The 26,821-nt window shown below is 45.2% G+C and overlaps 1 long non-coding RNA gene across 50 annotated transcripts in view; it reads right to left on the bottom strand.

Moving 5' to 3' along the window:
• Positions 1–2,188: 2,188 nt before the first annotated feature.
• The window catches only part of LOC118386390 (uncharacterized), an 84,782-nt gene continuing 60,149 nt past the window's right edge, over positions 2,189–26,821 (bottom strand). The window contains exons 3-14 of one of the 50 annotated variants that reach the window (XR_008140137.1): positions 17,100–17,200; positions 15,438–15,527; positions 11,615–11,735; positions 11,283–11,422; positions 10,278–10,480; positions 9,895–10,004; positions 9,656–9,797; positions 7,648–9,532; positions 5,270–7,453; positions 5,189–5,215; positions 5,081–5,134; positions 2,189–4,972 (exon numbers count right to left, since the gene is read on the bottom strand). This is a non-coding gene — a long non-coding RNA (uncharacterized LOC118386390). Of the gene's footprint in view, positions 7,454–7,647; positions 9,533–9,655; positions 9,798–9,894; positions 10,005–10,277; positions 10,481–11,282; positions 11,423–11,614; positions 11,736–15,437; positions 15,528–17,099; positions 17,201–26,821 lie in introns of all 50 variants that reach the window. The other 49 variants (XR_008140145.1, XR_008140150.1, XR_008140152.1 and 46 more) reach the window with 49 other exon arrangements.

Raw genomic sequence — 26,821 nt, 5'->3', positions numbered from 1 at the left:
AGCTGATATCTCAAAGTGCTGTACAGAAACCCAGCCTAAAACCCCAAACAGCAAGCAATGCAGGTGTAGAAGCACGGTGGCTAGGAAAAACTCCCTAGAAAGGCCAAAACCTAGGAAGAAACCTAGAGAGGAACCAGGCTATGTGGGGTGGCCAGTCCTCTTCTGGCTGTGCCGGGTGGAGATTATAACAGAACATGGCCAAGATGTTCAAATGTTCATAAATGACCAGCATGGTCGAATAATAACAAGGCAGAACAGTTGAAACTGGAGCAGCAGCACAGTCAAGTGGACCGGGGACAGCAAGGAGTCATCATGTCAGGTAGTCCTGGGGCACGGTCCTAGGGCTCAGGTCCTCCGAGAGAGAGAAAGAAAGAAAGAGAGAATTAAAGAGAGCATATGTGGGGTGGCCCGTCCTCTTCTGGCTGTGCCGGGTGGAGATTATAACAGAACATGGCCAAGATGTGCAAATGTTCATAAATGACCAGCATGGTCAAATAATAGTAAGGCAGAACAGTTGAAACTGGAGCAGCAGCATGGCCAGGTGGACTGGGGACAGCAAGGAGTCATCATGTCAGGTAGTCCTGGGGCATGGTCCTAGGGCTCAGGTCAGTTGAAACTGGAGCAGCAGCATGGCCAGGTGGACTGGGGACAGCAAGGAGTCATCATGTCAGGTAGTCCTGGGGCATGGTCCTAGGGCTCAGGTCCTCCGAGAGAGAGAAAGAAAGAAGGAGAGAATTAGAGAACGCACACTTAGATTCACACAGGACACCGAATTAGGACAGGAGAAGTACTCCAGATATAACAAACTGACCCTAGCCCCCCGACACAAACTACTGCAGCATAAATACTGGAGGCTGAGACAGGAGGGGACAGGAGACACTGTGGCCCCATCCGAGGACACCCCCGGACAGGGCCAAACAGGAAGGATATAACCCCACCCACTTTGCCAAAGCACAGCCCCCACACCACTAGAGGGATATCTTCAACCACCAACTTACCATCCTGAGACAAGGCTGAGTATAGCCCACAAAGATCTCCGCCACGGCACAGCCCAAGTGATTACTTTTCTGTTTTTCTATTGTACACGTTTGTAATAATTTGCCAGGAACTGTGTCCGAATAGGCCCTTTTAAAACACTGTTACTGCTGAAAGTCAGTTGACTCTCACAATATATACAAAACATATACAGGTAGGCTCAAGTGAATGCTCTCACACAGTAGACAAAGGGAAATGTATACAACTATGATAATGCATACATGAAGTCGTGTGACTGTTGAGCCCATAGGGCTCTATATCCTGTGCTGGGAGGGAGCAGGGCCTATATCCTATGCTGGGAGGGAGCAGGGCCTATATCCTATGCTGGGAGGGAGCAGGGCCTATATCCGGTGCTGGGAGGGAGCAGGGCCTATATCCGGTGCTGGGAGGGAGCAGGGCCTATATCCTGTGCTGGGAGGGAGCAGGGCCTATATCCTGTGCTGGGAGGGAGCAGGGCCTATATCCTGAGCTGGGAGGAAGCAGGGCCTATATCCGGTGCTGGGAGGGAGCAGGGCCTATATCCTGTGGTGGAAAAAGTACCCAATTGTCATACTTGAGTAAAAGTATAGGTACGTTAATAGAAAGTTATTCAAGTAAAAGTGAAAGTCACCCAGTAAAATACTACTTGAGTTAAAGTCTACACGTATTTGGTTTTAAATATGCTGAAGTATCAAAAGTAAATGTAATTGCTAAAACATGCTTATGTATCAAAAGTAGCAATACCCTCTCTCTCAATTCAATTCAATTCAATGGCTTTATTGGCATGGGAAACGTGTTAAAATTGCCAAAGCAAGTGATGTAGATATTAAACAAAAGTGAAATAAACTCTCTCTAAATTACATTTTATAGCCCATTTTATTGACATTGGCTGTGTGCCAACCTGTGGCTGCAGTGCCATGGAAATCTCATCAAAACCGGCTATCTCTGTTTCTTATGTCTCTGCCACAGCACAGAAGCCCTTATCCCTTCATTATAAAACCATACCTGCACTAATTCACTGATTGATGATAGAAGTCCTTTCGCTGTAAATTCAACTCACGCAGATCCATAAAGAGGGGTTTTGGATGGGCAGTGTGGGGTGATATTTGTTTACATAGGTAATTGAGATTATATTATTCAGTCAGCAGTAAAAAAATATGTGCCCTCCAGTGTCCAACAGAAGTATTGCACTTTAATAATGACCAAGTAACACATTAGTAAGTTATTATAATTTTTTTTTATATGAGAATTAATTTTACAATTGAGAATATAAGGTAACAAACACAAGGTGGTAAATATCAATACAATGCATATGCTATACTTGCCTAAATACAAGTGAACTACACTAAATTAAATATTTATGTGGAGACAAATATTTCCAAGGAGAACAAATGTCTAACAGATGTTGTAAGGCCACGAGACATAATAACAACATGAAATAACCAAAACATACGACAAACAAATGCAAAAATGGAAATATTCATAATATATTGATGCTGAACTCTGCAACTGCCTGATGTCGGAGACCGTTGAAGAGTAAGTTTAACGAATAGATATATAGCAGGGGGTGGATTAGGGTGGCAAAATTCTGGGAACTTTCAATAAATTCCCATGTTTTTCCCTGAATTCCACAGTTGGAGGATTCCCGGAATCAGGAAGGAATAAGCAGGAAATCTGGAATTCTCCAACCACGATTTCTGGAAAACCAGGAAATGTATTGAAAGTTCCTGGAGTTTTGCAACCCTAGAGGTGATATATAATGTATACCCTTCCCTTTCTTTCATATCAACTTTGATACAAGGAACTTTATCAACATTTCAAGGCAGGCGCTTTGAAAATTATATTATTATATATCAGCTATATATATATATATTATATATTATAAATCAGCTCGGTGAAGCAAAAAGCATGAGAAAAGTTGCTAAATATAATTGAAAAGCAAAGCTAAATGTGAATACACCCAATACATATAACAGCTCCCTTTGCTATGTGTAACTTCCTCTGCCTTATTGAGCTGAGAGACCTGTCAGTGAGAACAGTTTGGTAGGAGAAGCCCTCTAGTTGGCCGGGTTTAGTTTCCGCCATATAGGGGAATATGGCGGAAACCTGCCTTGTCTTTTCATATGAGCAGAATGAGGAAATGGGTCAAGGGAAATAAAAGGTGGGCAGCCATATTGATTTAGCCTCAGATGCCTTTGAGGGAGGAGTCAGAGTGATGCCGGGAGACTTCAGTGTCCGGGGGCCTTAACAACGGGAGGACCTGCCATGTTACTGTCAATCATCAACTGACATGGGACTAAATGGGAAGTGCCATTTGTCGAATATGCTGATCAACATGTGGACTCGTGGGAAGTTCTACTTCCAGTCCCATGTCTATAGTAACCATGGTTACTACACTAGACTTCTAGGACCTACAGTGCATAGTGAAAGTCTGCACACTCCTTCACATTAAAATGTTATCTAAAAATTGCATTACACATTTTTTTCCTATTCATGTACACAACCTACGCCACGTTTTCAAATTGAAAAAAATATATATAGAAAATGTTCCTAATTAATTACAAATAAAATAAAAATGTCTTGATTGCGTATGTCTTCACACCACAGAGTTGATCATTGGTGGAAGCACCTTTGCCAGCCATTAAAGCTGTGAATCATTTTGAATAAGATTCTACTACTCTTAGGGCAACATACTGCATATCCATTGTTTTTGTCAAAATTGCTCAAGCACAGTACATTAAGTTGGGAATCATTGATGCACAGCAATATTCAAATATTGTTTCTGATTTGAGCAGGTTTAAGTCAGGACTGTGACTGGACCATTCAGGACCACTCAACACCTATTGGAAAGGCATACTGGTGTGTCTTTGGCATTTGACTTTGTGAAATTGTCCAGCAGAAATGTAAAAATCTATCTCAGGGTTAGTTATTCAGAAGACTGATGCTGGTTTTCCTCTAGTTTTTTACCTGGGCTTTGCTCCTTTTATATTCATTTTGATCCTGACAAACTCCCCAGCCACTGCCACAAGCATACCCATAACATGATGCTGCCACCACAATACTTGAAAATCAACAACATTACATTCACTCCACATTACTGGCCTGTATGATAAGGTGAAGAGAAGGAAGCCTGTTCTGGTTGCAACAAGAGGCTCTAAAGTAATACTGCAAAACAACACGACAAATAAATCACTTTTTGGCCTAAATAGAAAAAACTACAGGCTTTTGTCAAATCCAATATAAATCGTCTGTATTTTCAAGTATTGTGGTGGAAGCATCATGTTATGGGTATGCCTGTCACTAGTAGGGACTGAGGAGTTTGTCAGGATCAAAAGAAACATGAAAAGAGCAAAGCCTAGGTAAAAAGTTGAGGAAAACCCTGGAATAGAGTTTTATTTTCAGCGGCACAGTTACAAAAATGTTAATGCCATAGACACCAGAATGGCTTACCAATAGGTGTTGAGTGTTCTTGAGTGTTTCTTAGCCTTGACTTAAATTTGCTTGACAATCAGAGACAAGGTTTGAATATGGCTGCCGATCAATGACTCCTGAACAAATTTACTGACCTTAAGCAATTTTGACATAAACAATGAAAATATGTTTCTCTAAATAATAATCTTAATCAAAATAATTCACAGCTGTAATGACTATCAAAGGTGCTTCCACCGGAGACTTCCAAGTGGTGGAGTGGTCTAAGGAACAGCATTGCAGTGCTGAAGCGTCACTACAGCCTCGGTTTTTGATCCCAGGCTGTGCCACAGCCAGCCGTGACCGGGAGACCCATGAAGCAGCGCACAATTTGCCTAGCGTCATCCGGATTAGGGGAGGGTTTGGTCCAGTGTCGTCCGGGTTCGGGGAAGGTTTGGCCGGCTGGGATTTCCTTGTCTCATCGTGCTCTACTGACCTCCTTGTGACATCGTGCTCTACTGACCTCCTTGTCTCATCGTGCTCTACTGACCTCCTTGTGACATCGTGCTCTACTGACCTCCTTGTGACATCGTGCTCTACTGACCTCCTTGTGACATCGTGCTCTACTGACCTCCTTGTGACATCGTGCTCTACTGACCTCCTTGTCTCATCGTGCTCTACTGACCTCCTTGTCTCATCGTGCTCTACTGACCTCCTTGTCTCATCGTGCCCTACTGACCTCCTTGTCTCATCGTGCTCTACTGACCTCCTTGTCTCATCGTGCTCTACTGACCTCCTTGTCTCATCGTGCCCTACTGACCTCCTTGTCTCATCGTGCCCTACTGACCTCCTTGTCTCATCGTGCTCTACTGACCTCCTTGTCTCATCGTGCTCTACTGACCTCCTTGTCTCATCGTGCTCTACTGACCTCCTTGTCTCATCGTGCTCTACTGACCTCCTTGTCTCATCGTGCTCTACTGACCTCCTTGTCTCATCGTGCCCTACTGACCTCCTTGTCTCATCGTGCCCTACTGACCTCCTTGTCTCATCGTGCTCTACTGACCTCCTTGTGACATCGGTCGTCAGTTGTACGGTGTTTCCTCCGACACATTGGTGCGGCTGGCTTCCGGGTTAAGCGAGCAGTGTGTCAAGAAGCAGTGCGGCCTGGCAGGGTCATGTTTTGGAGGACGCATGGCTGTCAACCTTTACCTCTCCCGAGTCCATAGGGGAGTTGCAGCAATGAGACAAGATTCTAACTACACATTGGATACCACGAAATTGGGGAGAGAAAAATGACAACAAAAAGGGGTCTTCAATCAACCCCTCGGATGCGAAGACATACGCAATCAAAACATCTTTGTTTCGTATTTCTTTTTTATACATTTTTCTTTCACTTTGAAAATGTGGAGTAGATTGTTTAGATCGGTAGGAAAAAAATCCCTTTTCAGATTTTAATGTAGCAAAATGTGAAGACTGTGCAAGTGGTGTGTCGACTATTCACTAGCAACTGTATGTCTCCTGAGTCTCCTTAACATGCACTACACCTTCCTCCGCAGATGATATTATGAACAAAAAACTAAAGTAAACAAATTACCACAAGTTAGCATATGGCTCAGTGAAGTTTAGATAAAACAAAGAAACAACTATAAATGGATTGAATACTATTGATATAGCATTATCAACGTACTATATCAGACTATTGTTAAATTGTAATGAAATTTGGATACCAATAGCATTACAAGGAGTACAATCTGAAAGCACATAATTTGTTTTTTTATAGCCTACTCTGCAACCAATGCAGACATTTCAATGAAATACGTTGCTTTTTCCTCAGAAATTCTATTTGTACACTGCTTCATTCATTCTTCAGAACAAGCAAACACAAACAGGAACACACCCCATGTACACACAGTCATATTCATCACAGCCATAACACACTCACACAATAAAAACATTCATATCTTTATAATAATATAGAGGCCATTTCTGTATTTACACTTCATTAGGGTTGAAAAATGACAGGAACATTTAATACATTCCCTGGTTGGAGGATTCTGGATTTCCTGCTTTTTCCCTGATTCCTGATTCAAGGAATTCTCCAACTGGGATTTTGTACAAATTAGGAAATGTATCTAAAGTTCACAGAATTTTGCAACCCTACACTCCATATATAAATTGAGGATGTTGTGCCTTTATTTTTAATCTCTGAGTACAATATCAGTTTTTTTGTATGTTTCTCCACGAGTGAAAACTTGAATGGTGTCCTGTCACCATCCAACTATAATGTAAGAAGAAACAAACGTAACAAGAAATGAATATGGCCTGCTCCATTAATATATATAAATCATTTGGGGAATTGGGCATGACCCTAAAAAGCCATTATAACACAAGCCAAATTCACCAGTGAGGATTCAAACTTCATTCATATCATTGAAGTTGTGACAGATACTGTTTTTCCACAGTAATAAAACCAAAGACAAGGCAACAACAAACAAAACAGAAGACAACAACAAAAAAAGAAATAAAACCAGTTCCATGTAAAGTTGCTGCTTTTTGTTCCATTGCTGACAGAAGTGACAAGTGCTTAATCAAAAGAGTCCTTGTATTTCCTGTAAACACTGATATGGGGAGATGAATGGTGTGTCTGACTAGGGGATGGCTTGTCATCACGACACCCTCCCTGAGGCAGCTCTTACGGCAGTGTGTTGTCTTTGAATGTGTACGGATGGATGAACAGATCCATGAATGGCTTCCTCCTCTTTTTGTCCATAATGTTTACAGAGTAACATGTGACTCGTGTTTAGAAGTCGCAATAGTTGGTTTGGTTGTGGTCTGTAAAGCACATGGTTCCATTGACAAGTGGGGCTGAGGAGAATGTTCCATTGACAAGTGGGGATGAGGAGAATGTTCCATTGACAAGTGGGGATGAGGAGAATGTTCCATTGACAAGTGGGGATGAGGAGAATGTTCCATTGACAAGTGGGGATGAGGAGAATGTTCCATTGCTGTCTACTACACAGAGGCTTGGGATCTGTTGGGGGAAAAGTATGACAAATAGAGCCTGGCTTGTTTCATAAAGTAACAATTAATAATATCAATAAATTACTTCATAATTAGTTAGGGCCCTGAGTTTTCCTAACCACGTGACTTGACCAGTAGAACCAGGTTATGTGGTAAGGAAAAAGTCAGTGCTCCATCCACAACAGAGAGAGGGAACATAGTTACCTGTGTCTGTCCGACTCTGTTGCGTCCAGAAAGGTACTGCTGCATGGCCAGTAGGCTCTCAGGGGTGGTGATGTTGGCCACAAGCGGGCGAGCCGGGAAGCTGATTCCGGTGTTGTCCTGGATGATGGCTGACGTGTCCACCACCGGCTCACTGGGGCCCCACTGCAAGTAGCTCTGGTCCTGGGGGTCCACCATCTTCCTCTGGCATGCAGACAAGGGGGGAGGCAGAATGGTGCCATCCACGTGGCTGTTTCTGTTGGGGAGGGGGGGTGAGACGTTCTCAAACATACAGCTGCCGGATGGAGCAGGCTGGCCGTTGGCCAATCGCCCCTGCTGGGGTTGGTGGTACAATCCGTTGGTGTTCTGTGGCCAAAGGCCTGTGAGAGGGAATCTTTGGGTCTCTGTGGCTTGACTGTGACAGTCTGGGATGAATTGGTGTCCATTTTCCATTGTGCTGGCGGATGGTGGTAGCTGATGCTGCTGGTTCTGGGGCCACTGCTGCACTTTCTGGGTTTTTAGTGACTGAAATGGTGCACTGCAGGCAATCTGGGGTGAAACAAAGCCATTACTGGGAATCAAAGATGCCCAAGCATCCACCAGAATAGGTGGTAGATGGTTGGACTGTGGAACAGAGATCTCCTCTGGTTCGTTTGGTGCCATTGCAGCTGGCAAGCCATTATGAGGGAAACCCTGTGGAGGTGGCTGGTTAGATTGGACCTGGCCAGTGATGATCTGAGGGCTTCCCATGTGGTTGTTTGGTGCCTGAGCACAGGATCCAGCCATGCTAGTGCTTAACGTGACAGACTCATTCTGGCCTGAGCTATGTGGGTTACTGAGCTCGGGGAGCTCCAGAGAGGAGGTGAAGATGTCGTTGAGCTGTAGCTGCTGCAGGATGGGGATATTCAGGCCCGTCTGAGGAATCTGGGGGCCGAAGTGGGAGAGCCTCTGGGTGCTCTTGAACACCTGCTGTGGTCCTGCCTGGTTCTGTCCACCCTGGTTCTGTCCACACTGGTTCTGTCCACCCTGGTTCTGTCCTGCCAAACCAACTACTCTGTTGCCTGTTACCTGACTGTGGCTGATACCATTTAGATCGTTCACTGGGGAGCCATTTTGGACAAAGCCGAATTTGTCAAGCAACCCGGGCTTGCACTGTCCGGCACCTGTAGTAGGGCTGACCACTCCTGGAAATGGTCCACCCTGGTTGTTGTTGTCGAGCACCCCTGTGAAAAGTTTAGGGTCGTTGTTGACCATGGTGGAGCAGTTGGGCTGGTTACCGCTCCCCTCGCTGCTCTCCTTGAACAAGGCTTCCTCCACGTAAGAGAAGATGTCGTTGGTCATGATGTCATCCAGCTCTAGGGAGGTGTCCCCGCTCCCGGTCCCATTGGAGTTCTGGCTCAGCCTGAGGAGGGTGCTCTCCCACTCCATCAGCTCCGCCGTACCCACGTCCATCCCCTGCAGAGCCGCACACAGGTCCCCATCCTGCGCCATCCTCTCCAGGGCATCGATCATGGCTACCAACGCCCCCTCGTGCTTGACCTCCCTGGGGCTATCACCATCATCAACCCCGTCGGGCCCCTGGGGCTCCATGCTACTCTGCCAGGAGTTACAGGCCACGTTGGTGAGCGCTCGGCTGTCCATGAATACCTGGTCTATGGGTAGCTGAGGCTCCTGGGGCTGGGTGTAGACGGATTTGTCCTGCTTTAGTAAAGAGCCCAGTAGAGACTGGGGGTCCAGAGACTCCACCTTGCAGATTTTTGGGGGGTTGTTTTGGAACTCCGTGGCATCCAGGGTGGGGCCGGTCTCGTACAGCAGGGCCTCCCCGGTGGTGAAGCTGAAGGGCAGTAGCATCTTCCTCTGGCGTAGATTCTCCTCTCCCTCAGAATTACTAAAGGGATACAGAGAGAGAAAATCATATGAATGAATGATACAATCATATATTTTGAGACGCAATTAAATGACAGTCAATGATGATGCAGACAGATTGTACTTTCAGATATTAATTACTCACAGTAAAGCTCTCTGGCGTGCGATGATGAAGTCGGGCCTTCCTCCTTTGTAGACAAGCCTGGCATTGGCCTGGACCCAGACCCAGCACCCAGTCTTCTGCAGCAGTCTGAACGTGGTCAGACCACTCTCTCCTGTCTTAATCACTGAGGGGAAAATATTCATATTATTAGATAATCATACAAAGATAATGATCAAACAAATAATTGCTAGAGAGTTATTATGAACCCATTGTAAACATACTTCTGACATGGCTATCTGCACAGTACATCATATCAGCTGCGTGGATGAACTGATACCCAGAGCCTCTCATACACAACTCAATCTCTGAGTATCCCAGGACAACCTTCCCCCTGTAGAGAGACAACAGGGCAGGCCACACCATGTTAGCGTTAGTGGAAAGTACAGCACATTACACATCATGTTCACTTGTGAAGTCATCCCTCAAACATAACATGTTGAATAGAAAAGTGAAATAGTGACATTTTAAAAACAGTTCCATTTTAATCAAGTCTTACATTTGATCAAGGCACTTAGATTAAATGGTAGCATATTTCCTTCCTAAATGTAAGCCTCACTCTTTTTTTTGGACCCAATGAGAATTAGTTTCAGGCCTTTAGAGTCACCTGGCATCGACACCCGTGGGGGTGAAGTCAAGCTTGTGTTTGGTCTGGAAGAAGATCGTCTTGTTTCTGATCTCCAATATGGACGGGGTGTGGACAGGGGTGGCGATGGTGAACAGGCCCAACCTGGGCTGGCTGTGCGTCCCGTCATCCCCCAGCATGCTCTGGCAATGGAGGAACTTCAAACGCCCCTGGAAGTTCAGAGCCTGGATATGAGGAGAACAAAGGTATGTTAGACTCTTAAACTTAGCTAGTGATTGATCTGAAATGTAGCTAGTGATAGTGGTTAATCTCAAACTTAGCAAGTGATTGATCTGAAACGTGCCTAGTGACTGATTGTATAAAATGTTTTGCCAAACTTTGCCAAGATCCACCACTCACATCGTACTGTCAAATTAATCAACAGTGCTGCTGTGTGTTCTTTTGAGACAATACAGTGTATGAAGTACTTTCTGGTGACAATACAAAGTGGATGTTTTCTATACAGCCCTATAGATGAGAGACTCACCAGGAAGCTGAGAGACTCACCAGGAAGCTGAGAGACTCACCAGGAAGCTGAGAGACTCACCAGGAAGCTGATAGACTAACCAGGAAGCTGAGAGACTCACCAGGAAGCTGAGAGACTAACCAGGAAGCTGAGAGACTCACCAGGAAGCTGAGAGACTCACCAGGAAGCTGAGAGACTCACCAGGATGCTGAGAGACTCACCAGGAAGCTGAGAGACTCACCAGGATGCTGAGAGACTCACCAGGAAGCTGAGAGACTCACCAGGAAGCTGAGAGACTCACCAGGATGCTGAGAGACTCACCAGGAAGCTGAGAGACTCACCAGGAAGCTGAGAGACTCACCAGGAAGCTGAGAGAGTCACCAGGAAGCTGAGAGACTCACCAGGAAGCTGAGAGACTCACCAGGATGCTGAGAGACTCACCAGGATGCTGAGAGACTCACCAGGAAGCTGAGAGACTCACCAGGAAGCTGAGAGACTCACCAGGAAGCTGAGAGACTCACCAGGAAGCCAGAGGAGTTGTCCAGGAGGCAGCGGAAGCGGCACACAAAGTTCCTCTCCAGGAAGGAGGAGTTCTCTGGTGGGAGCTGCTCAGGGTTATAGGTCACGATGTTCCTGGTGATGTCACTGCTGCTCGCCATGCCTGAACATAGAAATGTGGTGAAAGATCGTAAAATGAGAGCTTATCATCAAAAAACATGGCCCAAATCATAAATTGAAATAAACACACCTAGCTCGAGCATGCTCCCATTGACATGAATCGATGACTTCCACTAAAATCCACTGAAAAAAATGACCCAAACTGTCCACAACCCATTCCCTCCAGGTCACTCACCATCTCCTCCCTGCTCTGGGTCAAAGGGGTTGGGGTTGAGGGCAAAGTGAAGCTGTCGTCTGAACGTGGCTCTGTCGTCTGTGTGGATCAGCTCAAACACACTCTGGTGGACCACGTCTGACTACAGACAGACAAAGAGACAGGGCAAAGTCAACCAAAGTTAAATCGAGTTCATGACTATGGCTGTAGCCTCCATTGTTATTGTAGAGGCATGATAATAGTGGTGTCTACAAGCCGTATCAGGGCTTCTTAATGACATGGGTACTTCACTTGTAGTCTCCACTGGAATGGACAACTAATAGGACAACGAATATGACTTTAGTAGGACTTGCAACTGTGTTGCCCACCCCTGAAAAACTATAACGACAATGTAATGGACCGGAGCTTATGAAGTCTTACAAAAGCATGTGTGTGTAACTAAGCAAACAAACCCTGAAGCCACAAGTCTGAAGTGGGCCCTGGACACTGTTTGTTCCTGGTTTCATGTGATTCACTTGTTACTTAGAAGTTTCTCTCAGAACAAAAGGAACTATGAGGTTTGTGGTCAAAGCCAAAGCGGACTCTTGGAAGTTGAAACCCGACAGAGTAACATCACATTGCCACATAGCCCATCAGTCAGACGGCACTCATACGTTTTGCCTCGGTCAAACTGAATGAACTGAAACAATGCATTTCTACTGAGAAACGAATGTGAAAGGCTTTGAGCGAACCATAACCCTAACAACTATAAACACTGTTTGCCTTGTGATTTATGGCCTAAGTGGGAAACACAGTAAGCTCTGGGTGTGTCTGTTGTGCTGATGACCCCGTGGAGACAGTCCATGAGTGACAACTCATAAAGGGTCAAAGTAAACTACAAAGCAGGGTATGAAAGACACATAGTTACCTGTTAGCACTGAAAATACCCTATAGTGTATAACTGTAATGAAGGGGACAACCCAGAACTATATGGCGTCTACCTGGCATGATGACTCCTTGCTGTCCCCAGTCCACCTGGCCGTGCTGCTGCTCCAGTTTAAACTATTCTGCCTGCGTCTATGGAACCCTGACCTGTTCACCGGACGTGCTACCTGTCCCAGACCTGCTGTTTTCAACTCACAGATGTGATGTTGTGTTATGTTACAGATGTGATGTTGTGTGATGTTGTGTTATGTTACAGATGTGATGTTGTGTTATGTTACAGTTGTGATGTTACAGATGTGACGTTGTGTTATGTTACAGATGTGATGTGATGCTACAGTGCCTTGCAAAAGAATTCACCCCCCTTGGCATTTTTCCTATTTTGTTGCATTACAACCTGGAATTAAAATATATTTTTATTTGGGTTTTATGTAATGGACATACACAAAATACTCTAAATTGGTGAAGTGAAATGAAAAAAATTACTTGTTTCAAAGAATGTAAAATAAAATAAAAAGTGAAAAGTGGTGAGTGTATATGTATTCACCCCCTTTGCTATGAAGCCCCTAAATAAGATCTGGTGCAACCAATTACCTTTAGAAGTCATATAATTAGTTAAATAAAGTCAATGTGTGCAATCTAAGTGTCACATGATCTGTCACATGATCTCAGTGTACAGTTGAAGTCGGAAGTTTACAAGTTTACATACACTTAACTCGTTATTCAACCACTCCACAAATGTATTGTTCTTAACAAACGATAGTTTTGGAAAGTCGGTTAGGACATCTACTTTGTGCATCACACAAGTAATTTTTTCAACAATTGTTTACAGACAGATTATTTCACTTATAACTAACTCACTGTATCACAATTCCAGTGGGTCAGAAGTTTACATACACTAAGTTGACTGTGCCTTTAAACAGCTTGTAAAATTCCAGAAAATTATGTAATGCTTTAGAAGATTAGGCTAATTGACATTATTTGAGTCAATTGGAGGTGTACCTGTGGATGTATTTAAAGGCCTACCTTAAAATTCAGTGCCTCTTTGCTTGATATCATGGGAAAATCAAAAGAAATCAGCCAAGACCTCAGAAATTTTTTTGTAGACTTCCACAAGTCTGGTTCATCCTTGGGAGCAATTTCCAAACGCCTGAAGGTACCAAATTCATCTGTACAAACAATAGTATACAAGTATAAACACCATGGGACCACGCAGCCTTCCTACCGCTCAGGAAGGAGACGCGAAGGACCTTGCAAAGATGCTGGAGGAAACAGGTACAAAAGTATCAATATCCACAGTAAAACGAGTACTATGTCGACATAACCTGAAAGGCCACTCAGCAAGGAAGAAGCCACTAATCCAAAACCGCACGGAAAAAGCCAGACTATGGTTTGCAACTGCACATGGGGACAAAGATCGTACTTTTTGGAGAAATGTCCTTTGTTCTGATGAAACAAAAATAACTGTTTGGCTATAATGACTATCGTTTTGTTTGGAGGAAAAAGGGGGAGGCTTGCAAGCCGAAGAACACCCAACCGTGAGGCACGGGACTGGCAGCATCATGTTCTGGGGGGGCTTTGCTGCAGGAGTGACTGTTGCACTTCACAAAATAGATGTCTTCATGAGGAAGGAAACTTGTGGATATATTGAAGCAACAGCTCAAGACATCAGTCAGGAAGTTAAAGCTTGGTCGCAAATGGGTCTTCCAAATGGACAATGACCTCAAGCATACTTCCAAAGTTGTGGCAAAACGGCTTTAGGACAACAAAGTCAAAGTATTGGAGTGGCCATCACAAGTTCTGTTTCTTTGTCTTATTTCTTGTTTGTTTCACCAAAAAACATGTTTTGCATCTTCAAAGTGGTAGGCATGTTGTGTAAATCAAATGATACAAAACCCCCAAAAATTGATTTTAATTCCAGGGTACAAGGCAACAAAATAGGAAAAATGCCAAGGGGGTGAATACTTTTGCAAACCACTGTATGTTACATATGTGATGTGATGTTGTGTTATGTTACATATGTGATGTTGTTACAGTTGTGTTACAGATGTGATGTGATGTCCCTTGTGGCTCAGTTGGTAGAGCATGGTGTTGGAGTTGGTAGAGCATGGTGTTGGTAGAGCATGGTGTTGGAGTTGGTAGAGCATGGTGTTGGTGTTGGTAGAGCATGGTGTTGGAGTTGGTAGAGCATGGTGTTGGAGTTGGTAGAGCATGGTGTTGGAGTTGGTAGAGCATGGTGTTGGTGTTGGTAGAGCATGGTGTTGGAGTTGGTAGAGCATGGTGTTGGAGTTGGTAGAGCATGGTGTTGGAGTTGGTAGAGCATGGTGTTGGAGTTGGTAGAGCATGGTGTTGGAGTTGGTAGAGCATGGTGTTGGTGTTGGTAGAGCATGGTGTTGGAGTTGGTAGAGCATGGTGTTGGAGTTGGTAGAGCATGGTGTTGGAGTTGGTAGAGCATGGTGTTGGAGTTGGTAGAGCATGGTGTTGGTGTTGGTAGAGCATGGTGTTGGAGTTGGTAGAGCATGGTGTTGGATTTGGTAGAGCATGGTGTTGGAGTTGGTAGAGCATGGTGTTGGAGTTGGTAGAGCATGGTGTTGGAGTTGGTAGAGCATGGTGTTGGTGTTGGTAGAGCATGGTGTTGGAGTTGGTAGAGCATGGTGTTGGATTTGGTAGAGCATGGTGTTGGAGTTGGTAGAGCATGGTGTTGGAGTTGGTAGAGCATGGTGTTGGTGTTGGTAGAGCATGGTGTTGGAGTTGGTAGAGCATGGTGTTGGAGTTGGTAGAGCATGGTTGTGGGTTCGATTCCCACAACCCTGGCGTATGCACTCACTACTATAAATCGCTCTGGATAAGAGTGTCTGCTACATGACTAAAATGTCAAATGTAAACGTAGTTACAGTTATGTTACAGACGATATTGTAGTTACCTGATGGAAACCCAGGTAGTCTTGGATAGTAGGAGAGGAATAGAACACATGTCCCTCAGCTGTGACCACCAGCACAAAGCCATTCAGAGCCTGCAAGACCAGATACAGTGTTAATACAGTAATGCACACTCTCACTATATAACATTTCATTTCACTGCTCCAGACGAGCTTCAAAAACGAACGCATGAATCACAGGGTTGCATTAAACATGACATTTTGTTCATCTGGGGGTATTATCATCTGGCAACCTGTTTCCTATGGGGGTTTTATAATCTGGCAACCTGATTACTATGGGGGTATTATAATCTGGCAACCTGATTACTTTGGGGGTATTATAATCTGGCAACCTGATTACTTTGGGGGTATTATAATTTGGCAACCTGATTACTTTGGGGGTATTATAATCTGGCAACCTGATTACTTTGGGGGTATTATAATCTGGCAACCTGTTTACTACATGGGTATTGTAATCTGGCAACCTGTTCACTATGGGGTTATTACAATCTGGCAACCTGTATACTATGGGGGTATTGGGGCGGCAGGGTAGCCTAGTGGTTAGAGCGTTGGACTAGTAACCGGAAGGTTGCAAGTTCAAACCCCCGAGCTGAAAAGGTACAAATCTGTCGTTCTGCCCCTGAACAGGCAGTTAACCCACTGTTCCTAGGCCGTCATTGAAAATAAGAATTTGAATTTGTTCTTAACTGACTTGCCTAGTTAAAGATAAAAAATAAAATAAAACAATTATAATCTGGCACCCTGTTTACTATGGGGCTATTATACCTGGTATAACCTGGTAACTGTTTACTGTCATGCCTGCTCCAGCTCCCCGGCACATGAGGGCACCAGGCATTGTGCCCTCCTGCCATCATCATTACACACACCTGCCTTCTCCCCATCACGCACATCAATGATTATTGGACTCAATCACCTCTCTCATTACCTCCCCTATATCTGTCTGGTTCCCCGCTCTGTCCCCTGTCCCCTGTCATATGTCCTTGCTGACGCTGTTCCTCATTAAAATGTTCAACTTCTCGTACCTGCTTCAAACTCCGGCATTGGTCCTTACAAAGGGGATATTATAATCTGGCAACCTGTTTACTGTCTATCACAGTTCCCTACACATTGACTGATGATTACACCAGCCTCCATCTTGAGAGAGGAATCCCAAACATGCCAGTCATCGCTTGGTGTGAAAATGTACCTGACATCTGAGAATGAGCAAACAGCGTGCTAGAGCACTGGGGGAGTGTTCGCTTTGTTAAGCGTAGTAAACCGTGACCAAGCTTTGGCATGAAGTACCAGGACAACCTATTTCACCTGTCAAAACTTCCTGCTAAATGGATGGTCCTGGATTATAACTCAATCCACCTGGATTAACAAACGCATGAACAATGTCTGGGTCTTTACCTTCTTGTCTGCCAGCCAGTAGTCTCTCATGACTTTTAACATTCAAAACTGGCCAGCGCCCACAGAAGATTTGGTTCTGGGTGCTGAAATGTCTGTCAGTCAATCAAGACATTTAGACACTATGGGCCCATCCCAAACTGCTGTCTGTCTGTCTGTCTGTCTGTCTGTCTGTCTGTCTGTCTGACTGTACTGTACTGTACTGTACTGTACTGTACTGTACTGTACTGTACTGTACTGTACTGTGCCATGTTGTACCTGGAGAAGTAGGTCCCCCTCGGAGAAGGTTGGGGCGGTCATCCCATTCATGTTCAGGCCATCCCTCCCAGGAAACAGGACACTGCTTTTCTTCATGGTTGCTGCAGACAGAGAGGGAGAACAACAAGCTCACATCAGCACGCTATCCTGAAAGCAATGCACACAGGAATCTGGGGTTTCTGGGGTCTGGATATTTGGAACTTTCATCTGCCCTCAGCCAACTCTTCTGAGTTGATGTTCCCATCTAGTGGCCTAGCCAGTCACCAGACATGAACCCAATAGAACATCTTTGGAGGGAGCTGAAAGTCCGTATTGCCCAGCGACAGCCCCGAAACCTGAAGGATCTGGAGAAGGTCTGTATGGAGGAGTGGGCCAAAATCCCTACTTGCAGTGTGTGAAAACCTGGTCAAGAACTACAGGAAACGTATGATCTCTGTAATTGCAAACAAAGGTTTCTGTACCAAATATTAAGTTATGCTTTTCTGATGTGTTAAATACTTATGTCATGCAATAAAATGCTAATTAATTACTTAAAAATCATACAATTAGATTTTCTGGATTTTTGTTTTGGATTCCGTCTCTCACAGTTGAAGTGTACCTACAATAAAAATTACAGACCTCTACATGCTTTGTAAGTAGGAAAACCTGCAAAATTGGCAGGGTATCAAATACTTGTTCTCCCCACTGTAGGTAGCACACAGGAGGACATTTTTCTGTTTAGATCACTTCCTTTTGAATTTCAAGATAAATGTAAAATGTTCCTGTTTTGATTAATTTAATAGAGTGAGTTAGGTCTGCTCTATACCATACGAAATTAGCATACCCGCTGAGTCCCTTCCTTGTTTCACACCTGGTCGTTTTTGTGGATGGGACTACCAGCTCTCTGCAACCTAGAGGGCAACCGGTGGGTCCGTCTCTTCTATACCATGTTTCGTGTAGGATGACAATGTCTGTATTTCTGATTTATTTGATGAAGTCCAGGTTCCTGCTCTTTAGGCCAAAGGCAGATTACTTCAGGCTTTGGATATTCCAGGATGAGATAGTGAAGGCTTTGTGTTTCATAAAGTGTCCAATATTGGTGGTTGGGTGGTTTGGCCTCATGCCAGTAAGTGTGAGCAGAGCCTGATGAGCATCTGGTATATTCCATTAGCTTGGGCTGGTGTAAGAGTAGGGCCTGTTTGCCCGCTCACGGCCTGGGAGTATGTGTAACTTTCATGTTGAGGCACTCTTTGCGGGAGTAGGGGACATGGGTGGGCAGGAGGGGCATAGGACTGATCTGAGGAGGCCTAAATGGGGTGTGGGCATGGTTGACTTGGGGGTGTTGATTGGTTGTGGTGGGTGGACCTGGTCGTAATAAATCTGAAACCCACAATAGAAGCTAGCCAGAAGCTAGCCAGAAGCTAACCAGAAGCTAGCCAGAAGCTAGCCAGAAGCTAACCAGAAGCTAGCCAGAAGCTAACCAGAAGCTAGCCAGAAGCTAGCCAGTTTACTGGCTAACGTTAGTATTCAGCTAACCACGGTTTGTGGTCATCAGCTATCCTTTACCTCGAAAAGCTATCGCTAGTTTTGTACAACACGACTCAGACCAGAACATACCGGACCTATTTTTCTCTCCATATCTCCGGATTTCAACCGCAAGCTCTGTACATTTACACCCGGATCTCGCAGCTAGCTAGCTGCTATCCGTGTGACTATTGGCTTACGTCGATCCCGGAGCAAACATCAATTATTCAGGAGCTATCCAGCTGAAGAGTTCCATCAGCCACTCCTGGGCTACAATCACCTATCCGGACCCGTTTTACTGCCGACGCGGAGCCCCACCGGGCCTTCACAACTGGACTACCAACGTTATATGCCTGAGGGAGTTATCCAACTGGCCCCTCCGTCGTGACGTTACCTGAACGCCCATCGTTTGCTGTCTTATCGGCTGCTATCTGAATAGGTCTATCGGACAATTTTTTCTTGGGTCAGTATAACTATATCTATTTTGCCAATTGGATTGATCCCCTCTACCACACGGAACCCCACTAATCTACCGACGGAAACGCACGAGGGGCTAAAAACAGACCTCCATCCTATGCTAGCTTGCTACCGGTGGCCCGGCTAGCTGTCTGAATAGCCGTTACCCCAACACACCTCACTACTCACTGGACCCTTATGATCACTCGACTAAGCATGCCTCTCCTTAATGTCAATATGCCTTGTCCATTGCTGTTCTGGTTAGTGTTTATTGGCTTATTTCACTGTAGAGCCTCTAGCCCTGCTCATTATACCTTATCCAACCTTTCAGTTCCACCACCCACACATGCGATGACATCACCTGGTTTCAATGATGTTTCTAGAGACAATATCTTTATCATCATCACTCAATGCCTAGGTTTACCTCCACTGTATTCACATCCTACCATAACTTTATCTGAACATTATACCTTGATGCTATTTTAGCGCCCCCAGAAACCTCCTTTTACTCTCTGTTCCGGACGTCCGAGACAACCAATTCTCATAGCTTTTAGCCGTACCCTTATCCTACTCCTCCTCTGTTCCTCTGGTGATGTAGAGGTGAATCCAGGCCCTGCAGTGCCTAGCTCCACTCCTATTCCCCGGGCGCTCTCTTTTGATGACGTCTGTAACCGTATTAGACTTGGTTTCATGCATGTTAACATTAGAAGCCTCCTCCCTAAGTTTGTTTTATTCACTGCTTTAGCACACTCTGCCAACCCGGATGTTCTAGCCGTGTCTGAATCCTGGTTTAGGAAGACCACCAAAAATTATGAAATCTCCTTCCCTTACTACAACATTTTCAGACAAGATAGAACGGCCAAAGGGGATGGTGTTACAATCTTGCAAATATAGCCTGCAGAGTTCTGCCCTACAGAGGTCTGTACCCAAACAATTTGTACTTCTACTCTTAAAAATCCACCTCTCTAAAAACAAGTCTTTCACCGTTGCCGCCTGCTATAGACCACCCTCTGCCCCCAGCTGTGCTTTGGACAACATATGTGAACTAATTGCCCCCCATCTATCTTCAGAGCTCGTGCTGCTAGACGACCTAAACTGGAACATGCTTAACACCACAGCCATCCTACAATCTAAGCTTGATGCCCTCAATCTCACACAAATGATCAATGAACCTACCAGGTACCACCCCAAAGCCGTAAACACGGCCACCCGAAGCATGCTCCGTTCAAAAAATGCAGAACCAAGAACAGGTACAGCCCTTGGTTCACTCCAGACCTGACTGCCCTCGACCAGCACAAAAATATCCTGTGGCGGACTGCAATGGCATCGAACAGTCCCCGCGATATGCAACTGTTCAGGGAAGTCAGGAACCAATACACGCAGTCAGTCAGGAAAGCTAAGGCCAGCTACTTCAGGCAGAAGTTTGCATTCTGTAGCTCCAACTCCAAAAAGTTCTGGGACACTGTGAAGTTCATGGAGAACAAGAGCACCTCCTCCCAGCTGCCCACTGCACTGAGGCTAGGTAACACGGTCACCACCGATAAATCCATGATTATCGAGAACTTCAACAAGCATTTCTCAACGGCTGGCCATGCCTTCCGCCTGGCTACTCCAACCTCGGCCAACAGCTCCGCCACCCCCCACAGCTCCTCGCCCAAGCCTCTCCAGGTTCTCCTTTACCCAAATCCAGATAGCAGATGTTCTGAAAGAGCTGCAAAACCTGGACCCGTACAAATCAGCTGGGCTTGACAATCTGGACCCTCTATTTCTGAAACTATCCGCCGCCATTGTCGCAACCCCTATTACCAGCCTGTTCAACCTCTCTTTCATATCGTCTGAGGATTGGAAAGCTGCCGCAGTCATCCCCCTCTTCAAAGGGGAGACACCCTGGACCCAAACTGTTACAGACCTATATCCATCCTGCCCTGCCTATCTAAGGTCTTCGAAAGCCAAGTCAACAAACAGGTCACTGACCATCTCGAATCCCACCGTACCTTCTCCGCTGTGCAATCTGGTTTCCGAGCCGGTCACGGGTGCACCTCAGCCACACTCAAGGTATTAAACGATATCATAACCGCCATCGATAAAAGACAGTACTGTGCAGCCGTCTTCATCGACCTTGCCAAGGCCTTCGACTCTGTCGATCACCATATTCTTATCGGCAGACTCAGTAGCCTCGGTTTTTCGGATCACTGCCTTGCCTGGTTCACCAATTACTTTGCAGACAGAGTTCAGTGTGTCAAATCGGAGGGCATGCTGTCCGGTCCTCTGGCAGTCTCTATGGGGGTGCCACAGGGTTCAATTCTGGGGCCGACTCTTTTCTCTGTATATATCAATGATGTTGCTCTTGCTGCGGGCGATTCCCTGATCCACCTCTACGCAGACGACACCATTCTATATACTTTCGGCCCGTCATTGGACACTGTGCTATCTAACCTCAAACGAGCTTCAATGCCATACAACACTCCTTCCGTGGCCTCCAACTGCTCTTAAACGCTAGTAAAACCAAATGCATGCTTTTCAACCGATCGCTGCCTGCACCCGCATGCCCGACTAGCATCACCACCCTGGATGGTTCCGACCTTGAATATGTGGACATCTATAAGTACCTAGGTGTCTGGCTCGACTGCAAACTCTCCTTCCAGACTCATATCAAACATCTCCAATCGAAAATCAAATCAAGAATCGGCTTTCTATTCCACAACAAAGCCTCCTTCACTCACGCCGCCAAGCTTACCTAGTAAAAACTGACTATCCTACCGATCCTCGACTTCGGCGATGTCATCTACAAAATGGCTTCCAACACTCTACTCAGCAAACTGGATGCAGTCTATCACAGTGCCATCCGTTTTGTCACTAAAGCACCTTATACCACCCACCACTGCGACTTGTATGCTCTAGTCGGCTGGCCCTCGCTACATATTCGTCGCCAGACCCACTGGCTCAGGTCATCTACAAGTCCATGCTAGGTAAAGCTCCGCCTTATCTCAGTTCACTGGTCACGATGGCAACACCCACCCGTAGCACGCGCTCCAGCAGGTGTATCTCACTGATCATCCCTAAAGCCAACACCTCATTTGGCCGCCTTTCGTTCCAGTACTCTGCTGCCTGTGACTGGAACGAATTGCAAAAATCGCTGAAGTTGGAGACTTTTATCTCCCTCACCAACTTCAAACATCAGCTATCTGAGCAGCTAACCGATCGCTGCTGCTGTACATAGTCTATTGGTAAATAGCCCACCCATTTTCACCTACCTCATTCCCATACTGTTTTTATACTGTTTTTATTTATTTACTTTTCTGCTCTTTTGCACACCAATATCTCTACCTGTACATTACCATCTGATCATATATCACTCCAGTGCTAATCTGCAAAATTGTAATTATTCGCCTACCTCATGCCTTTTGCACACATTGTATATAGACTCCCCTTTTTTTCTACTGTGTTATTGACTTGTTAATTGTTTACTCCATGTGTAACTCTGTGTTGTCTGTTCACACTGCTATGCTTTATCTTGGCCAGGTCGCAGTTGTAAATGAGAACTTGTTCTCAACTAGCCTACCTGGTTAAATAAAGGTGAAATAAAACATTTAAAAGAAACTCCGCTCAACTATTCTACCGGTTCCTTCCCCCTGTCATGCCTGCTTCACTCATCAGCCAATCATCTCTCTCTCTCTCATGTCCTTCTCTTTTTGCAATTCTCTACTCTGTCATTACTCATTGAGCCACCACACACCCCTATCTATGTCCTGTCCTCTACTGGACAGAAACACAGAGTTGGTCTCTAAAACGAGGCTTTACGTGATTCTACAGGACGCAATAATTCCTGTCTCGTATTGCTCTTCTGTCGCTGCAGTGTATTTCTTCATGTCTTCCCATTCCCATCCCTATCCCTGTCCCTGTCCCTGTCCTATCCCTGTCCCCGTCTGATCCCTGTGCCTATCCCATTCCTATCCCTGTCCCATCCCTGTCCCCATCGGATCCCTGTGCCTATCCTATCCCTGTCCCATCCCCATCCCTGTGCCACCCCTGTCCCTGTCGGATCCCTGTCCCCGTCTGATCCCTGTGCCAGTCCCTGTTCCCATCCCTGTGCCAGTCCCCGTCCCATCCCCGTCCCATCCCTTCCCTGTCCCATTCCTGTGCCAGTCCCTGTTCCCATCCCATCCCTGTGCCAGTCCCCGTCCCATCCCTGTCCCATCCCTGTGCCAGTCCCCGTCCCATCCCTGTCCCATTCCTGTGCCAGTCCCTGTCCCATTCCTGTGCCAGTCCCCGTCCCTTCCCTGTCCCATTCCTGTGCCAGTCCCTGTTCCTATCCCATTGAAGCCTTGCCACTGACTAAATCTACTTTTTCTGCTCTCCTCTAAATTACAATATTGGCTGCCAGTTCGTACCAAAAACATGGGCTATTTATGTTCAGTCTTTAACTCCTTGTTAAAAATACCTTGATCAAAAGGTTGAACAAGTCAACTCGCCAGGTTTTCACTGAAAAACAGATGGGCACCAGCTTTAAGGAGAATGCCTCTCTTTACATTATTAATTATGAATATTTTGTAACAGGCTTTATGAACTGTGTAATATTGATGCAAGACAAAAGCGCTCACGATTTTATTGCAGCATGCTTGTGGACATTATAGGTATAGCATCCCATAAGAAAGACAAGGCCAGACTGAAGAGTTTAATACTCCATATCAGATCAGAGCATAATTCATCACTGTAAAACTCTAGTTGATTTCTATGAAAATCCTTTTCCATTAAATAAATGGAACTGTGAAGCACCTGCTGTTGCTACAAAACAACTCCTCATATTTCTGGGGCTTCACAGATATGTTGACTTGCTTCTGGCAAAACATGTAACCCTCTACAAACGACTTTTATTCTACGCAATTAAAATGAAAGAGAACATACAGTAATAAACTGTAGAGAGGGTATTCCCAAGATCGCCAAACAGATAGGGCATGTTTACATAGAGGCTAGCAGTTATAATGATGACAGTTGTGGATACTCTCTCTGTGTGAAAGGGTTCTTCTTTAGACAACATGAAACACAACCAGTCGAACCGGGCTTTCTTCTCAGAGAAGAATCGTTCACAAAAACAAAGCAGCAGATTCCCAACAGGAAAAATACTAACACATTAAACTGTATATCAGTGTTTGAAAGGGGTTAAATATGCGTTAAAAAAATATAGTATGTGTATTTATTTACATGACAATGAGAATGGTATGATGGGTGTTGACTGACTGTATGCGGCAAATGGCTTTTAGGCTCTCGGATGAACATTCCCTGGGTTTACCCTACCCTACCTTACCCTACCTTACCTTACCCTACTTTACCTTACCCTACCCTACCTTACCCTACCTTACCCTACCTTACCTTACCTTACCTTACCCTACCCTACCTTACCCTACCTTACCCTACCTTACCCTACCCTACCTTACCTTACCTTACCTTACCCTACCCTACCTTACCTTACCCTACCTTACCTTACCCTACCCTAACTTACCCTACCCTACCTTACCTTACCTACCCTACCCTACCTTACCTTACCCTACCCTACCCTACCTTGCCCTACCGTACCTTACCTTACCCTACCTTACCTTACCTTCCCTTACCCTACCTTGCCCTACCTTACCTTTCCTTACCCTACCTTGCCCTACCTTACCTTTCCTTACCCTACCTTACCTTACCCTACCTTACCTTCCCTTACCCTACCTTGCCCTACCTTACCCTACCTTACCTTACTTTACCCTACCTTACCTTACCCTACCTTACCTTACCTTACCCTACCCTACCTTACCTTACCTTACCTTACCCTACCCTACCTTCCCTTACCCTACCTTACCCTACCTTACCTTACCTTACCCTACATTACCTTACCTTCCCTTACCCTACCTTGCCCTACCTTACCCTACCTTACCTTCCCTTGCCCTACCTTACCCTACCTTACCTTACCTTACCCTACCTTACCTTACCCTACCTTACCCTACCTTACCTTATCTTACCCTACCTTACCCTACCCTACCCAACCTTACCTTACCCTACCCTACCTTACCCCACCCCACCCTACCTTACCTCACCCTACTCTACCCTACCTTACCTTACCCCACCTTACCCTACCCTTCCCTACCTACCCTACCTCACCCTACCTTACCCTACCCCACCTTACCCTACCTTACCCTACCTTGCCCTACTCTACCCAACCTTACCCTACCTTACCCCGCCCTACCTTACCCTACCCTACCTTCCCCCCCTACCATACCTTCCCTACCTTACCCTTCCCTACCTTACCCCACCTTACCTTACCCTACCTTTCCCTACCCTACCTTACCCTACCGTACCCTACCCTACCTGGACAGACTTTCAGAAGAACGAGAACTAAACAGCCCAAATATGCCATTCATATGGTTAGAAAATACATGAAGGGTTTCATGACAAGATCACTAATCTGGCTGCAGTTTTACATTTAATCCTGAAAGGAAAAGCTTTGTATTGGTGTGAAATGTTGGAAGCACTTCTAGCAATGGGAAAATCAAAAGCTATTGTACCTGTGGATATTGGGTAGTATCGTATAATCCAAGTCAAATATTTGACAAATAAACCTTAAATGTATTTTTTAATTGTGTAGAATTAAAACTTTTATAGACAAATGTCTCAGATCGCTTTTATGAAAGCTGTCTATGACATTCTATGCCATCTTTTTCACATCATTATTTGAGGAGTCAGACTGTAGCAGTGTTTATCTGTGGGTACACATTGACTAACATTCTAGGGGATTATTCAGACAGAATGTACCCCTCTTGAAACTGTAATCACTCTTCATTTACACAACCAATGAGGTTGATTGACAGGTGATGTGAAATGGGAGTGATGCCACTGGTCTGTACCTGGAACACTGTGTGTCATCGCCGAAGAGCTACAAAGCCTGTTTAGACAACCACATCCATTGAAGGGATTAGAAAAGAAGGGTTTTGGCACAGCCCCAGTTGTAAAAGGAAGGCTGAGATCACACTGCTTATGTTGCTAATGGTACACATAACGCCTCGGGCGAGAAGCAGCAGGGAGTGTGTAAGTATTTTATTACTGCACAGCGCCTGGCATTTATGGAGAAGAAAGAGAGAGAGAGAGACAGTCTTTACCAGGCTCGACTACTGGCATTTATGGAGAAGAAAGAGAGAGAGAGAGACAGTCTTTACCAGGCTCGACTACTGGCATTTATGGAGAAGAAAGAGAGAGAGACAGTCTTTACCAGGCTCGACTACTGGCATTTATGGAGATGAGAGAGAGAGAGAGAGACTTTTGACTTTTGGTCTTTCTTTATTGAAACATTCTTAATTCATTTAAAAATCACCCCCCCCTCCCACTCCTAAAATAAAATTAAAAAATAAATAAAATTATATCCTATACTGCATACATGTACCATACTCCTACAACCGTATATCCAAAACATCTTCCCCAGCAATACAGACAGCCCCCCCCAACACACTATATCTCCTCAAACATCTCCACACATTTGATCATTTTATAGAACTCAAACTCAACCCTAAGGCGCGCAGAGACCATCCCATTAAACAGTAGTAAAGGGTCTGTTATCCCCCACCTTTGACCCTGTTCCTCCTTGTTAGCCAAATAGCTAACTTTGCCTGAGCAAACAGAAAATTCAACAAAACACATTTTTCTTTCTCCTTACTCGAATACCTGTATCCCATTATAAACATCCCAACAGCAAAAACCACCCCCAACCTGTCACACAGACATTCCAAAATCTA

This window comes from Oncorhynchus keta, chromosome 7 (genome assembly GCF_023373465.1).
Source record: "Oncorhynchus keta strain PuntledgeMale-10-30-2019 chromosome 7, Oket_V2, whole genome shotgun sequence".
Taxonomy (NCBI): Eukaryota; Metazoa; Chordata; class Actinopteri; order Salmoniformes; family Salmonidae; genus Oncorhynchus; species Oncorhynchus keta.
The sequence above is the reverse complement of the archived record's forward strand: the minus strand, read 5'-3'. Positions and strand labels throughout refer to the sequence as shown.